Here is a 16,773-nt window from a genome sequence, read left to right on the forward strand (position 1 = left end):
ATGCATATTAGGTCATGCCATAGCTTTAACATACTTTGTGTTCAGCTGCCAGCCCCCCCACGTCCCTGGGCTGATGGCAATGCTTTCTGAGTCACTTGCAAGAGCCTCAACTTTCTACTGGTGGATGGTGCCCCCATAGCAAGCCAGTGTCTGTGCCCCCATAGCAAGCCAGTGTCTGTGCCCCAAGGGTGTTGCCTCTCATTGCTCACAAAGCTCCTGCTTCCTGGAGCTAGATCAGTGCTGGGCTACGAGAAACAGCAAAGAAAATGTCTTCCTCTTCAATTCCACGTAGTACACAATCAGCTACAGGGACCCAAACCCATTTCCTTAGCCTAGAGTCCCCCAGAAGTTCCATACGTACATGCTTTTTGTTTGTTTGTTTTTGTTTTTGTTTTTGTTTTTGCTGTACGCGGGCCTCTCACTGTTGTGGCCTCTCCCGTTGCGGAGCACACGCTCCGGACGCGCAGGCTCAGCGGCCATGGCTCACGGGCCCAGCCACTCCGAGGCATGTGGGATCTTCCCAGACCGGGGCACGAACCCGTGTCCCCTGCATCGGCAGGTGGACTCTCAACCACTGCGCCACCAGGGAAGCCCCGTACATGCTTTTTATCTCTGCATCAAAGTTTCGAAAATATTTGGGAAGAGCCTGCAAAATGTTACCCAAGATGCTCGTAAATAACCCTTACTCAGTCCAAAGCTTTTCTCTAGACAAAGAGTGTGTAACTTGGTTTCTGTAGACACAGTTTTGTGTATCATTTTGGGTTCTTTCAATTATGAATAATAGAAACCACCATCAAATTGGTTTAAGTTACAAAAGGAATTTAATTTTTTAACCTATAGAGTATATTAAAAAAAAAAAAAAAAGTCATTCAAGGCTAGATCCAGTAGCTTGAACATATACTTAGCCTGTTGTTCTTAGTGTCAATCTCTTCTCAGCCTGTAGGGGGTCAGCTTCCTCTCAAGACTAACTACACGTGTGGCTTCAAGATGTTTGCAAGCAGCTACCAGGGCCAGATGCTCTCTCATTTTCTCATTTATATTTTGTGAATGAAAGAGAACTTGTTTCTCCCCACAATCTCAAAACAAAACCCGTAGGCTTAACTTAGTTCTCTGTGTCCATCTTGAACCAATCACTTTGACACAGGTATCTATTTCTAAAGATTATTTTAGATCAGCAACAGAACGGGATAATTCCACTCAAACCACTGGCAAATACACAATGGGAGATACATATAATGAACACTGGAGAGGCAATATATTTATTACTGTGATATAAATCACTGTGGCTAGGCAGCCAGGAGGATCTGTTCTGCTACCAACTAGTTATGAAACTATGGGTGTATCACTCCAATTCAGCTTAATGATTACATTTGTGAGACAAAGGTAATAATTCCTGAACCTCTCTTTCTATACACACACACACCCACAGCCACCCACATACACACACCACTTACCTACCAGATTTCACAGTGCTATTTTATATCTCAAATAATGTAGTGAAGGTAAAAAATATAAACAATATATTTACTTAGCCATAAAAAGGAATGAAATTGAGTTATTTGTAGTGAGATGTAGTGAGGTCTGTCATACAGAGTGAAGTAAGTCAAAAAGAGAAAAACAAATACCGTATGCTAACACATATATATGGAATCAAGAAAAATGGTACTGATGGACCTACTGGCAGGGCAGGAATAAATACGCAGACATAGAGAACAGACTTGAGGACACAGGAGAGGAAGGGGAGACTGGGACGTACTGAGAGACTAGCATTGACATATATACACTACCAGATGTAAAATAGCTAGTGGGAAGCTGCTGCAAAGCACAGGGAAATCAGTTCAGTACTATGTGACAACGTAGAGGGGTGGGATAGGGAGGGTGGGAGGGAGGCTCAAGAAGGAGGGAATATGGGGACATATGTATACATATAGCTGATTCACTTTGTTGTACAGCAGAAACTAACACAATGTTGTAAAACAATCATATTCCAATAAAGATGTATAAAAAATATATATATAGGAAAATAATTATTATATACATTTTATCTCTCATTTGACATTAAAATATACTCCCCATTTGTCAGTTCTGTATTTAAATGAGGCCAACTGCTCATAAATTATCTAGTAATCGTCAGTCAGCTTCAAATATTGCAGCATCAATTTCTTTTTTCTCCTCTTTCTGTCCTTCTGAAATCTCCTGCAATTATCAGATATTTTCTGCTCAGGCAGTAAAATCTGTTTCTCTAACGCTAAAGAAACAATTATTTAGAGCTCACCACACACACAAAGAGACAACATGCATATGTATGAGATGGATAAAAGGCAGTGTCAATCAATATTATAATGCCAGGAATACAGGAGAAAATAAATACTAGGTGATTTGATTACACTTTCCTTCCAAGTATCAAATGTCTTTAAAATTTCTTACTGAAACCACCCTTTATCTTTCCCATTAGATAAGGTATTGGAGTTAGCCAAGAAAGTAATGGTTTTGTATGTGTAGTCCAATAAATAGAGCTTAAAAGTTTATTATCAAACATATTGCACACTGCAATAAAAGTGATATACGCTCCTGGAACCTATTCAGCACATAGAAAAACGCTGAAGGGCCAAGACGGGTGTTTGTCAACCCCTTGGAAAGGCAGCTCTTCACAGAAGGAAATGTCAGCTTGCCGGAATACATTCTTCTTTCATTCAAATACAAAATCAGTTCTAATTGAAAATGCTTCGGAGAACATGCTATGCAAATAGAATGGAATTAGCATTTACTGAATGAATTAAATCCAGGCTCTGTGTAAGAGCCTGGACCTGGAACCACACACAGAAACCTGAAGATTAATTTCATTAATTTCCTATAAGTTCTTATCTTCACAGTCCTATGGCACCCTTTTCTCCAGTGTTAGAAATTACATTCTGGTTGTTGACCAGGGCATTCTTGCTTAGAGATATGCATTGCTTGGCTTGCCCAGTGTCTAAAAAAAGGATTGAGCAAACAGTAAGGATATTGAAAGCTTTTACAATAAAACTCAGATATGAGCCCCTCTGGAAAACACCAAGCTCTGGCCCTTATGGCTTCTTTACATCACAGGGCACAGGTGCCAGAGCTGAGTAGCATCTGCCCCTCACAGACAGAGCAGGCACCCAAGCAGGTCTCTCTCTCTATGCTTCCCATGGCCGCTTGATGGGAGGTCGAGCACCAATGGAGGTTTGTTCACATGCTTACCCTGTTGCTCTTCTTACAGGAGAAATATTCTTATTCTGTGCCTGTATTACATAGAGGAAAGGGAGGAGAGAAAATACAAAATGGAAGGGATTGTAATTTTTGTGTTGTTTGATAAGCAAATTATTTTTTAATATTTATTTTATTTACTTTCTTGGTTGCGTTGGGTCTTCATTGCTGTGTGTGGGCTTTCTCTAGTTGCAGCAAGCGGGGGCTACTCTAAGTTGTGGTGCGCGGGCTTCTCATTGCGATGCCTTCTCTTGTTGCAGAGCACAGGCTCTATGCATGTGGGCTTCAGTAGTTGTGGCACACGGGCTCAGTAGTTGTGGCTCACAAGCTCTAGAGCACAGGCTCAGTAGTTGTGGAGCACAGACTTACTTGCTCTACAGCATGTGGGATCTTCCCAGACCAGGGCTTCAACCCGTGTCCCCTGCATTGGCAGGCAGATTCTTAACCACTGAGCCACCAGGGAAGCCCAGCAAAAATTTTTTAAGAAGTGAATGCCTGTTTAGGAAAGTATTCTCCCAGCTTGCTTCTCTCATTTACTTTACCACTTTTGATCCATAAGGTATCCTGCTAACCCTGTCCTAGTTAAACCAGAATTCAATTGAAAGTTGTCTTCCTGCCATATCCTGCATATGTGTATTTTCCCCTTTTATTTACACAGTTCTCAGTTCCCACATGGCCTTCCCACTCTCTCACACTCTTAAAATCACAAATCCCTTCACTGACAGGTGATGTCCCATCTCCTCTGTGAAGCCTCCATCATATCCACAATTAATTGGAAAGTAATGGTAAACACGGTGACTTCTCTCATATAGGTGACTTATGACTTATGTAAATTCTTGTCTTATCACACAATTATGATTACAAACTCCAGAGAACCAGCTCCAGTCACTGTGTGTTTCCTCCCAGCTGTGCATACCCAATATTCTTTGACTGATTTCCTGATTGATTCTTACTGAAGCAGAAAAGGACAGAGATGTCATATTTCAAAAGCTGTGTTGGCAAGTTTAGAACAGTGGAGCACAAATTATCTCCCCTTTTCTTTCATGCTTTTTCTCTCTTCTCCCTACACAGCCTGAAATATCATCCAGACACTCACACATCTTGCACCCACATCTTGGACCAGTCTGGTAAATCTCCTGGATCCAAACCCATAGGCATGATATGAATTTTCTCTTACAATAGACAATACAATGAGTAGTTGAACAAGTGTAAACATATAAAGCAACTAGAGAAAAGTGATCCCCAAGGATAAAGATGGCTCAGTGTGTTTTGAAAACATTCAGCAGGAAGACAATGCCACAGGGATTTCACCAGAAAATTCCATTTTATTTCCATAGCTTCTTAAGTAGCTAACATTTAAATATTTGGGTTTGGGAGCTTTACTCTTTTCTCTGTGGCCTGTTATGTTTAGTGTCTGTCTTTTTATAATATAATGTCAAAAAGAAATTGTCAGGTTCACCCTTGAGCAAAACACATCCGGTAATTCTCATGTTTCTCTGAAGATCTTTGTTAAGACATAGAAAATCTCATAAGATGAAGAACCTTTCAGAACTCATAGGTCTAGTTTGACTCTTTGATCTGGAGAAAAATGTTGTCTGTCTTACCATATTTGGGTGTTTGAAAGGAGTCCATTCCTTGTTCCAAACAGGAATAATTGACATGCACAAAAAAAGCAGCACCATTGAGGACCTCCCAAAAAGTTTGGAGTTTAGTTCTGTGTGGTTTATTTTTATTCTTGTTTTACTCAAGCTGGTTTGCCTATTCCATAAGAATATGCACCATATGCGACTGAAGACTGCTAAAAACGCTTTTAAACAGAAATCCCAAAAAGGAAGAAATGAAACTAAACAGAAAGAAAATGAAATTAACAGTTCTTTGCAATGTGTGTTTAGAGAGAAAGTTTGACAAGAGAGAATTAATGTTCCTAAATTCTTGGTAGATGCTGTGGTACATTTATAAGGGGTGGGGTTGAAGAGATAAATTTAAAACTATGTTACTTTCAAAAACACAGCTCCTTAAATGAGAGTCAAGAATAAACACAAAGACCCACTGCCATGTTTTTCTGATAATTGGGTTAGACATTGCATCATCTGGTAGAATACAAAAACGTGTGATTGAAATCATCTGACATTTTTCTTTGTTCCTTAACATATTGAAGATGTGCAGCCCATGAATATGGATTCAAAAATCTAGAAGAAGCCAGATTTTATCTAACAGCCCAGTAAATCAGGACTTTCGTCTTATGGTCACAGAGGCAAGTTATGCAGCTCCCTAGCTTTAGTTCCAGCTCATTAAAAGAGAGAAGAGGAATCAATACTTAAGGAGTTTGTGAAGATAAATAGCACCTGGCACTGAGTAGACACTCATTAAATGAGTTTTGAAATGGGTTTTAGACATGTAAGCTAATATTTTGTAAATGTCATTTGAGAGAAGTCTTTTTTTTAGTCATCATTGTGTGGTACAATCAATGGGTTTAGCTTCAAGTTGGAAACTGAAGAAAATAACTCAATGTCACAAAGAAAACTGAGGCAGAGGGCAACATGGAAATCTCCCTAGGTCATACAAGTAAGAACAGAACTGGTATCAAAAAATTAATGTTGTTACTTCCAAGCTATATCTGGTCTTATACATCAGTTTTCCTAGGTATCACTAACCACTAAATAGGGAAAAACAAAAAACAAAATAAAACCAAAAAACACCCACATAAGATATTATGTTTGTAATTCACCTTATTGTCATCCTTGACCCCATAAACTTCTAGCCCACAAAGTAAATAGCTGCATATCTATAGTATGTGACACCAAGCTTCATCCTATAAGAGGCTGAATATCATAGGAGAAGAATTGCAAGCTCAGAAGTGAGATTGCCTGGGTTCAAAACCCATGTTTATCACTGTATTAGAATCTGTGGCTATGCAATCACTTATCACAAACTTCGTGATGGAAAACACCACACATTTATTATCTTACTCCTTCTGCTAGAAGACCAGGCTCTGCAGGGCTGGGTCCTTTGCTCACAGTCTCACGAGGCTGCCATCAAGGGTTTGACTGGGTTGTGTTGTCACCTGAAGCTCAGGGTCCTCCTCCAAGCTTCTTCAGGTTGTTGGCTGAATTCAATTCTTTGTGACTTTGGAATTCATGGCGACTTTCTCCTTCAAGGTCAGCAAGCAAACCACTTGCTGTAGGGAGGTTCTTTTTTTAAGGGCTTTCACTTAGTTAGGCTGGGCTCACTCAAGGTAATCTCCCTTTTGAATTAACTTAAAAATTTAATTTATTAAAGATCTGAATTAAATCAGCAAACCCCCTTCGTCATTGCCACATTATGTGATTCTGTTGGTAAGAAGTAAGTCATGGGTCTTGCTCACACTCAAGGATGGTACAAAGGCAAGACTCACCTTAGGGAGTGTCTGCACCCATCAGTTCCAAGGTACTCAACCTTGGGCAAGCTATTCACCATCTCTGAATTCACCATTTACAAATCTGTTAAAGGCAACTAACAGATGAGCCTTCCTCCTTTGATTGCTTTGAGGATTACATTAAAGCATATATGTAGAACACTTAGCAAGTTCTTAGAATGTGTTAGCTATTGTTTGCAATAGGTATATTGTACAGAAGATAAATCATTTTAAACAAACTTTGAGTTGATTTGAATTATTTTTGAATAAGCAGGCTAGTGTAATAAATTAATAGAGTACATAAATATGTGTGTATACATATGTGTTTATTTATATACTTATTTTAAGATATGTACATGTGCATATGTATAAATACATATTCATACATATACATGAGGGAGTCTTGCCAAACTTTTGTTCTTTAGTCCCACCAAGTCCTACCTTAGGGTCAATTATGGGTAGAAGTGTATATTGAATTAGCAAATTACCTCTTCTTTAACTTCTAAGTGCAAAATCTGTTGAATAAATAAAAACCTCATTTATAAGATTCTGGTAAATAGAAGTGTTTCCCAAATTGTGTTTCACAAAACATTTATTTTATTAGATAGACTAGGTTGTGAAAGCATCATGCAGACAAATGAATTCAGGATATTTGGGTTTAAATAGTATTTTAAGGTTTTCTTACTTCAGACAAAATTTCTGGAGTGTCGTTGAGAATGGAACACCCTTTTTTCCTTTCCAAGCACCTTCTGAGGCTCCTATTCCTGAAAAGGCCTTCCAGGAAATTCTGGGCTACATGGGCTAGTTCACACCAAAAGTGAAATCCTCAATCACATATCTGCAATCATGACTGTTTTCCCTTTTTAGGTCTTACCCATCTCTGCAGGATGATTCACTTTTCTCCTAGTGTTTGAGCACTTACCAGTTGACTTCTGTATGCCAGGTTATCATAAACTAAAGATTTATATTCCTCCCAATTTCATATGTTCAAGCTCTAACACCCCAATACCCCAATGTGATGGTATTTGGAGATAAGGTTTTGGCAGATGATAAGGATTAGATGAGGTTGTGAAGGTGGGGCTTTGTCCAATGGGATTAGCGCCCTAATAAGGAGAGATACCAGAGAGCCCGTTCACTCTTTCTTTGCACACACACAGCTCAAGGAAAGTCCATGTGAACACATGGTGTGAAACAGTTGTCTGAAAGCCAGAAAGAAAGCTCTCACTAGAATCTGACTCTGCTGGCACTCTGAACTCAGACTTCCAGCCTCCAGAATTGTGAAAAAACAAATTTCTGTTGTTTAAGCTACCCAGTCTATGGCATTTTGTTATGGCAGTCCAGGCACACTTATGGACAAATATAGTCCATAAATTTCCTCATTTCATGTTTACAATACCACTAGGAGATAAATAATCCAGTCTTCGTTTTATGGAGGCAAAGGAACGTTAATAAACCTAACCATGTTCCACAACTAAAAGGAACCAGGAGTTACACTCAAGTCTGTCTAATCCTGTGTACTTTTCATCATATCACATCATTAATGCCTTTCTAGGCTGAGAACCATGGTTAATTGTGACCTAGTGTTGAGATATAGCAGTAAATAGCATGGACACTAATTTAAAGCATTATTCCTTGCTTAGAAAAAGGACTTGAAGCAAAATAAATATTTTGAACTCTTAAATCACAAATACATGCCTTGATAAGAAATTTTTGTATTGAATTCCACTATATGTCCAATAACACTTTAATGAGTTTCCAATACATTTCCATATGAATGAAGTTTGTGTAATTACCCTTGCAATTAGGAGAAAAGAGTAGGAAATATTTTAGTTCACTGTAAAAACAAGTCTTCAATTTTCATAATCACATTATATAATAAAATGTACCGTAATGGTTTTGAAAGTATTTTTTTTTCAACTCAGACCTTATGGGAAGGAATATACTTGCAAATTAAAAAACAGAAAGTCTATTCAATATGAATAAAGGAGCAGTAACCTGGACATTTTTTATGGGGGGAAACCAAAAACAAAATGTTGCAAGCTGATGACTTTTAACAAAGAGTTTCTAACCTTTCTATTATTATACTACATTTCCTCTTTGTGAAAATGTCTTTCTCACACTTTTGCATAGGGAAAATTCATCATAGTCAAACTTTTGGAGGTCTTAGCATGCTGTAATACCCAGGTGCTCCAAGCACTATGTAGAAAATAAGGCACGTGACTTCAAATAAAACGAAAAGATAAAAATAAAAGAGAAAGGAAATGAGAATACTATAAATAAAATTGGTTCTTATGTCTCCCACTATCCCAAACAGCTGAAATGCAGTTTGCAACCTTATTTTACTAACCAAAAGCTGACCAAGATATAGTTTAACTTCTGTGTCTCAACTCCACTTCCCTTCCTTCTTTTCCCTTTGGGCACATTTGATGTCCACTATCATCTGAAATTCTCAGGGTGAAAATTGTGGGGTGGTAGGGTGGAGTGGAAGAGCTCAGAATGATTTATTCCAGACCCTGGAAGAACCCCTGAAATTTACCCCCATCTCTCCCCAGAACAGTCTTGTGTTTCTTGTGATTGTTTTCAAACAATTATCTCCAAATTTACTACATATTTCTTATTATTCTCATATATTTATTTGATTTATCTCAGTGACTCAATACATAGGTAATTTTAAAGATATAAAAATAAAAAAACTTTTAGTAAATATCTATCTGGTTACAAAGAAGATTAAGTTAGGTCTTGACTTTTAAATCTGCACTGTCCAAAAGAAATTTCTGTGAAGAGGGAAATTTCCACAATTTCTGCACTGTCCAATAGAATAGCCGCTAGCTACGTGTGGCTACTGAGCTCATAAAATGTGGTTACGGTGATTGAGGAACTATATTTAAATTTTATTCATTTAAGTTAACTAAAATTTAAATAACTACATGAATGGCTACCGTAGTGGAATGCAGGGAAATGTAATATGTTTCCATGTTTAGCACTCCTATCAGTGAGGATAAGGCTTGATTCTAAGTAATAGCTGATTAAACAAGGCAGGAGTTGGCTTTCTTCCAAGGTCAAAAATTTCAGGGAAAATCTGTCAGAAATGGTATGGAGATGGGATGGTATTTCGGGATGTTAGAGACCTTTGTGCTATCTAACTCTACCAAGTGTAATTCCTACTTCCAGAACTATAGGATAACCCAAGATGGATGGAGCTCCTCATTCCCACCAGAAATCAGGTAGAGACAATGAAGAAAGTAAAGCAAAGTGTTATTGCCAGTGGTCTTTTAAGTATGCTTCCCAGAACCTGGCTGCAACCCTTCTGCTCACATGCCACTGTGTACAGTTAGTCTCAAGATTGCACTTGACTGCAACTGACAATTGGGAGTAGAGTTGTTATTCTGGGTAGTCATTTGTTCAGAAAACAACAACAAGAGTTTATTGTTTTGAAAGGAGGGGAAAATGGAGATTGAAATGACGATTAATCTCTTCGTCATCATTCAATAAGAAGAAATATGAACTTGAAAGAGACAGAGGAAAGGATTTATGGAGGGAAAGGCTGGCTGCTGAAAAAGGCAGAAGAGAAAATAAAGAACTCTGAAGATGAAGTAATATCATTCAGTAAAACTCCCCAAGATGACTTCCATTTTATATTTGTACATTTTACAGAGACGAATTTGAAAACAACTAGATGTAATTGCCAACATTTCAGAGTATATATTTCCTTTTGATGCTACTTTTAAAAATTTCTTGAAGATCTCAATTTTCCTGCAGATTATGGGATATGTTCAGTACACTCCTGAGTGCTCATACACACACACACACACACACACACACACACACACACACAAAGTACAAATAGCTTTTCAGTTCTGAATTCCACCAACAGCTACCGCTTTAGTGCTTAAAGGACTATTTCTCTACTTTGAGATAAATCAGAAAGCAACTGGGATTAATGCAGAGAAACAATGGCAGTCCTAAGCAAAATGTTATAGATAGATTTTTTGTTTTTAACTGTATCATTTGTTGTGAGATTTTCTGCTTGCTTTCAGAATCGTCTAAGCCCGTGCTACTCCAAGTGTGGTCCGCTGACCAGAACCTTTCTACAAAATGTGAAGAGCACAGAAATTGTAAACATTTAGAAACCTGTTGTAGCAGCTTGACAGAACAAAAATACGTCTGCTAAATCTAATAATAAAAATTGGAGGCTTATATTTTGCATGTCTTTTATTTCATTTTCTAGTAAATTTATTGGATTTTACAAATTTATGGTCTTTGATGTGTTAGAAATTTAAAAAGAAAAAAAAGTACAATAAAACAAACAAAAAACTCAGTTATTCTCCTTGAGTACTTGGAGAAACACTGATCTAAGCTGCCCTACCTACCTTACCTTTTTGCTTAGGAATAAAAATTCCCAGCAAATCTTCATTTATGACCACAGCCACAGTAAAAATGTAGTAGGTATTGTTATTTTACAATGTTAAGAAATAGAAGGAAAATGACACAAATAACCAAATATCCAAACACAAACCCTCCTATTTTGCCTGGTACCCATGCCCAGCCTCTCTCTCCAAGGAGTGTGTCCCCTGCTGGTCGGTGTAGGTCAACGTGGGACTTAATCTGAAAATTACAAGAGGTATGGGAAAAATCTAGATTTGCAGGGCTGTGACTGTTGCATAGGCTTTGTGTGGTGTTTTTACACATTGAAATAGCCCTGCGGAAAGAAAACTCCCGGAGCTGGCTGGTTGCTAAGGAAAGAGCCACTGCCCATGTATACCCTAGTTTTGGGACCACATCACAGCCTTCAGTCCCACTCTGTTGACTCACCCACCACCAGTGAAAGCCACAGAGCATATGCAAGCCACAGAGACCCAGCACCCTCACAGAGCGTGTCTGCATAGGCCAAATTTCTCATTATCGCTCACAGTTCAGAATTTTCTCACTCAAACCCTAAAATAAAGTTAAAAAGAGTGAAAGACAGCAAGCCTTGAAGCACTTCTAAAGATCAGAAAACAAAAACCACAATTGAAGATGTACCCTTTCCATTAAAAAAAGTCTGTATCAATGTGTAAGAGTAATGAAATTATCTGTTTCAGAATATTTATAAAGTTCCTTTCCTCTATGAAATTTTTCAGATTGTCTTGTCCCTTCGGGCTTCTGTAACAAGAATATTGTGTACTGTGTGGCTAATAAGCAACAAATGTTTATTTCTCATAGTGATGGAGGCTGGGAAGTCAAGATTGTGGTGCTGGCAGATTTGGTGTCATGTGAGAACCCACTTCCTAAAGGTCGTATTTTCCTTGTAACCTGACATGGCAGAAGGGCCAAGAAAGCTCTCGTGATCCTCTTTTATAAGGACATTAATCTCATTCCTAAAGCCTCCACCCTCATGACCTAATCACTTCCCAGAGGCTCCACCTCAAAGTACCATCATAATAAGGGTTAGGTCTTCAACATACGAATTTTGGGAAACATGGACACAGATGAAAAGTAAAAAAAAAAAAAAAAAAAAAATCTTGTAATATAGCTTTTTTAACTTGTTTCTTCTTTGACTATAGACAAAAGAGGGATAGAGAGAGAGAGAGAGAGAGAGAGAAAACACATTAACTTCTAGGTCTCACAGTCAAGTCACTCTACAAATTGTCTCCAATCTATTTTTCCCACATCTCATCTTCCTGGATCCATGTTACTTCTTACCCTGACTACTTAAGATCATGCATACTAATCTTAAATGTTTTGCTTCTGCCTACATTTCCTTGTCCTGAGTTCCTTGAAGATAGGAACTATGTCTTCTTCAGCCTTGTGTATCTAGATAATTATATAGGGTCTGGCCCTTGGAAAGCACTCAGTGAATATTTTCTAGTTGAAGGTTTTCCTCATTCTCTTTTCCTATTCAAGTGGTTAGACAATTTTTTTCTGGGCTAACTGAATTTTCAGACAATTTTTTCTAATACTCCTTTTCCTTTCAAATCATTAAAGCAATTAAGTGTGCATACACACACAGTCACACACATGCACACACATATAACCCCATTTATTAGATGCGAAGAAAGCAAAACAAACTAAAATAGCACAAATTTCCCTTCCCTCCCTTGGTTTCAGAGAATAATATCCTCATAATCTGTGAATAGTTTTCTAAGAAAAGGTTGCTGGCAACAAAGATGATGTTAATGAACTTATTTGTACTGAGGGTATGATGGGTTGGTATCCATTTTTAGTTGCTTAGTTTATTCCTAAAGGGAAGTTGCAAGGGTAAAAATATCTCAAAGTATCCTTGAGACTGCAAGTGGTTTACTGAATCAATGTTAATTCCCAGCTTTTATGGTTCTTTCACTCCTATCTCTACACTCTTGCCCGTTAGAGTTGGGTAGCTTTACTCTGGTCTATCTCCCCAAAAGCAATTAAATCAGACAAAGGAAACTTATCTCACCTGTGGTTTATTCCATGCTAAGATGTAGAAAAAGAACAAGAAGTGCTGCCAATTTTGCCTCAAATATTTTAACTTAAACAGGGAGACACATTTATTAAACTACATTTTTCTTCTTGATGAGTCATTTGCACCAGTTAAAAGATTATTTTTGATTCACGATATATTCTGAGTTAAACCTATTAACTCTTTGAACACTGACCTTTAATTTGATTTTGGATTTTTCTAATCGCTAGTTTATGAAAGGAAGTGAGGTGAGAAAGGAACATAATTTCTACAGGAAAAAAAAAGTCATTTTTTGATTTTGAACCCAGCCTGTAAGAGTAGAATATTCAATCAAATCTTTAATTCACATATTCAAAAAAACAAATGTGATAACCAGCTCACATTCTAATTTATATATAAAATTTTAATTTTAATAAATTTATGCTATTTGCATAATGCTTTAGAGAGCCTCTAAATGAAGGGTGTCCATTTGTTTTCAGTCGTGGGTGGGGCTAGGAGGCATGGTGGTCTCCTAAACCATATAACCACTTTGAAAGACAAGACTCAGAAAAGCCCTGCTTTCTGAGTCCCTACTTCCAAAATTAGCAGCATGTCTTGGTTTTGCTTCTTCCTAGCTTCTGGTGGCCACCCTTGGCATTCCTAGGCTTGAAGCTCTATCACACAAATTTTTGCCTCTGTTTCCACATGGCTATCTTCCCTCTGTATATGTCCGTGTCTCTGTTTTCTTTTTGTAAGGACCACTGGTCATTGTATTATGACCCACCTTAACCCAGTATAACATCATCATAACTATATCTGCAAAATCCTTATTTCCAAATAAGGCACAAAAATAAATATTTGATAAATGATGTTGACAAAATAAATTTAAGCTTATCTAGTTATCTAGGGCCCTCGTACTCTTTTCTGGATGGGCAATCTCATCCTTAAAGTTATGCCACTCACTAATAGAGGGAATGACTTGGTGTCCCTACAATCCGGAAAGTACAAAAATATTGCTATGTTGCTAATGTAATTAAGAATCACATAGGTTACAAATTGTGGGCAATAGTGTCAGAACGCTTAATTTCAATGTGTTTTTCTACTGTTCACTAAGTAGCACTCCATCCATTAATTTCATTTCTCTGTGCTTCACTTTTATCTTCAGGAAAAATGGGGAAATTCATAGTATGTCCTTCAGAGAGTTGTGAGGATTAAGTGAAATGCTGCATGGAACATACATGCAATGTTTACGACATTGCACAGAGAGATCCCTCACACGATTGGTATTATCACTGCTGCTGTTATTGCTGTTGCTTTGTTTTTAAGGAACTTAAAGGCATTCCTTGCTGTCATGTCCATTAGGTAAATGTACCTGCTCTTAGACTTCAATTCTCTACTTCTCAATTCTTATCACCAATCTGATTGCAAGAAACAGTATCCATAAAGCACTTCTCAATGGAGATGTCCATCCTCTTGACTTCATTCTGTTCAAACTGTGCCCTTTGGAATAGCGCGAGTCAGCACTCACTGCATTGCCTCCCCACCCTAAACACCGTATCAATTACTCTCTCTTTTTTAGTTGTTGTGGTTATTTTCTACAATTTATATAACAAGTCTTTGGGGATGTTTCTATTAGAACACTGTGTTAGCCAAAGGGTAAGTATATGAACAACTACTCAATATAATCCATTGTACCCTTAGATCTTTCTAGAGATTTGCATAACTGCATTTCTTGGTGTTTCATAAAACCATGTGTAGGAATTTTGCTTTAGCATTTTGTCAGTGTTTTACACTGAAGGACATTATCATAAAAATCCTATTACACTGTCTACTATATTCATTTCAGAGATGCTGTTTATTAGAGCTCATCCAATATTTCAGATGTTGTGCTGAAGGTTTTACATAAATAAGCTCAGATAGTCCTCACTACAGCTCCATGAGGTAGGTAGTAATATCATAGTCATCATTTTATATACAACGCAATGGAGATTTATAAAGTATCTTGCCCAGGGTCTCACAACTGGTAATTGATGTGGCCAGGATGCAAATTCAACCAGGGTGTACTGATTGTAATAGCATACCTCAAAAATTCATGTTTTCTGGGAACCAAAGAATGTGGTCTTATTTGTGCCTTTATCAATTTCTTTCATCAATGTTTTATACTTTTCAGTGTACAGATCTTTAAACTTCTTGGTTAAATTTCTTTCTAAGTCTATTATTCTTTTTGATGCTATTGTAAATAGACTGGAAGATCTTATACCATACATAAAACTCAACTCAAAGTAGATTAAAGGCTTGAACATATGACCTAAAACTATAAAACTCTTGGAAGAAAACATAGCTCCTTAATGTTGGTCTTCAGAAAGTTTTTTGGATTTGATACCAAAAGCAAAAGGCAACAAAAGCAAAAATAATCAAATTGGACTACATCAGACTAAAAAGCTTCTGCACAGAAAAGGAAACCATCAATAAAATGGAAAAGCAACCAACCTATGGACTGGGAGAAAATATTTGCAAACTGCATATCTGATAAGGGGTTAATATCCAAAATATAAAAAGAACTCATACAACTCAATAGCAAGAAAAAACCAAATAATCCAGTTCAAAATGGGCAAAGGACCTCAATAGACACATTCAAGAAAGATACAGGTACACGAAAAGATGCTCAACATCACTAATTATCAGGAAAATGCAAATCAAAGCCACGTGAGACATCACCTCTTACTTGTTAGGATGCCCATTATTGAAAAGAAAACAAATGCTGATGAGGTTGTGGAGAAAAGAGAATATTTTTACACTGTTGTGAATGTAAATTGGTACAGCCACTGTGGAAAACAGTATGGAGGTCTCTAGAGAAATTAAAAGTAGAACTTCCATATGATCTAGCAATCCCACTTCTGGGTATATATACAAAGGAAATGAAACCATTATCTCAAAGAGATATCTGTATTCCCGTGTTCACTGCAGCATTATTCACAATAGTCATGTTATGAAAAAATATCTATCAAAGGATGAATGAATAAAGATGTGGTATATATTGATACATACAACAGAATATTATTTAGTCTTTAAAAAGAAGGAAACCCTTCCATCTGTAACACCATAAATGAAACTGGAGGGCATTATGTTAAATGAAATAAGATAGAGAAAGACAAACTGTAGAGTATCACTTATATGTGAACTCTAAAACATATATATATATATATATATATATATATATATATATATATATCATAGAAACAGAGTAGAATGGTGGTTGCCAGGGGCTGAAAGATGGGAAAAAGTGGGAGAGTTTGGTAAAAGGCTACAAATTTTCAGTTAAAAGATGAATAAGGTCAGAGGATCAAATGTATAAGAAGATGGCTGTAGTTGATAACACTGTATTGTATAACTGAAATTTGCTAAGAGAAAAAAAATTAAAGATAAGGTGATAGTAAATATGTGAGGTGATGGATGTGTTAATAAGCTTAATTATGAGAATCATTCACAATGTGTACATATATTAAATCATCATGTTTACACGTTAAATATATTACAATTTCATTTGTCAAATGTACCTCAATAAAGGTAGGAAAATATGCCCTTATTTGGAAATAGGGTCTTTGCAGATATAGATAAGATGACATCATACAGGATTAAGGTGGGTCCTAATCTAAAGACCGGTGTCCTTAAAAATAAAAAAAACAAGACACATACAGAAGAAAGGTGGTCATGTGAACACAGAGGCAGAAATTGTAGCTTCAAGTCCAGCAAT

The sequence above is a fragment of the Orcinus orca genome, chromosome 2 (genome assembly GCF_937001465.1).
Source record: "Orcinus orca chromosome 2, mOrcOrc1.1, whole genome shotgun sequence".
NCBI lineage: Eukaryota > Metazoa > Chordata > Mammalia > Artiodactyla > Delphinidae > Orcinus > Orcinus orca.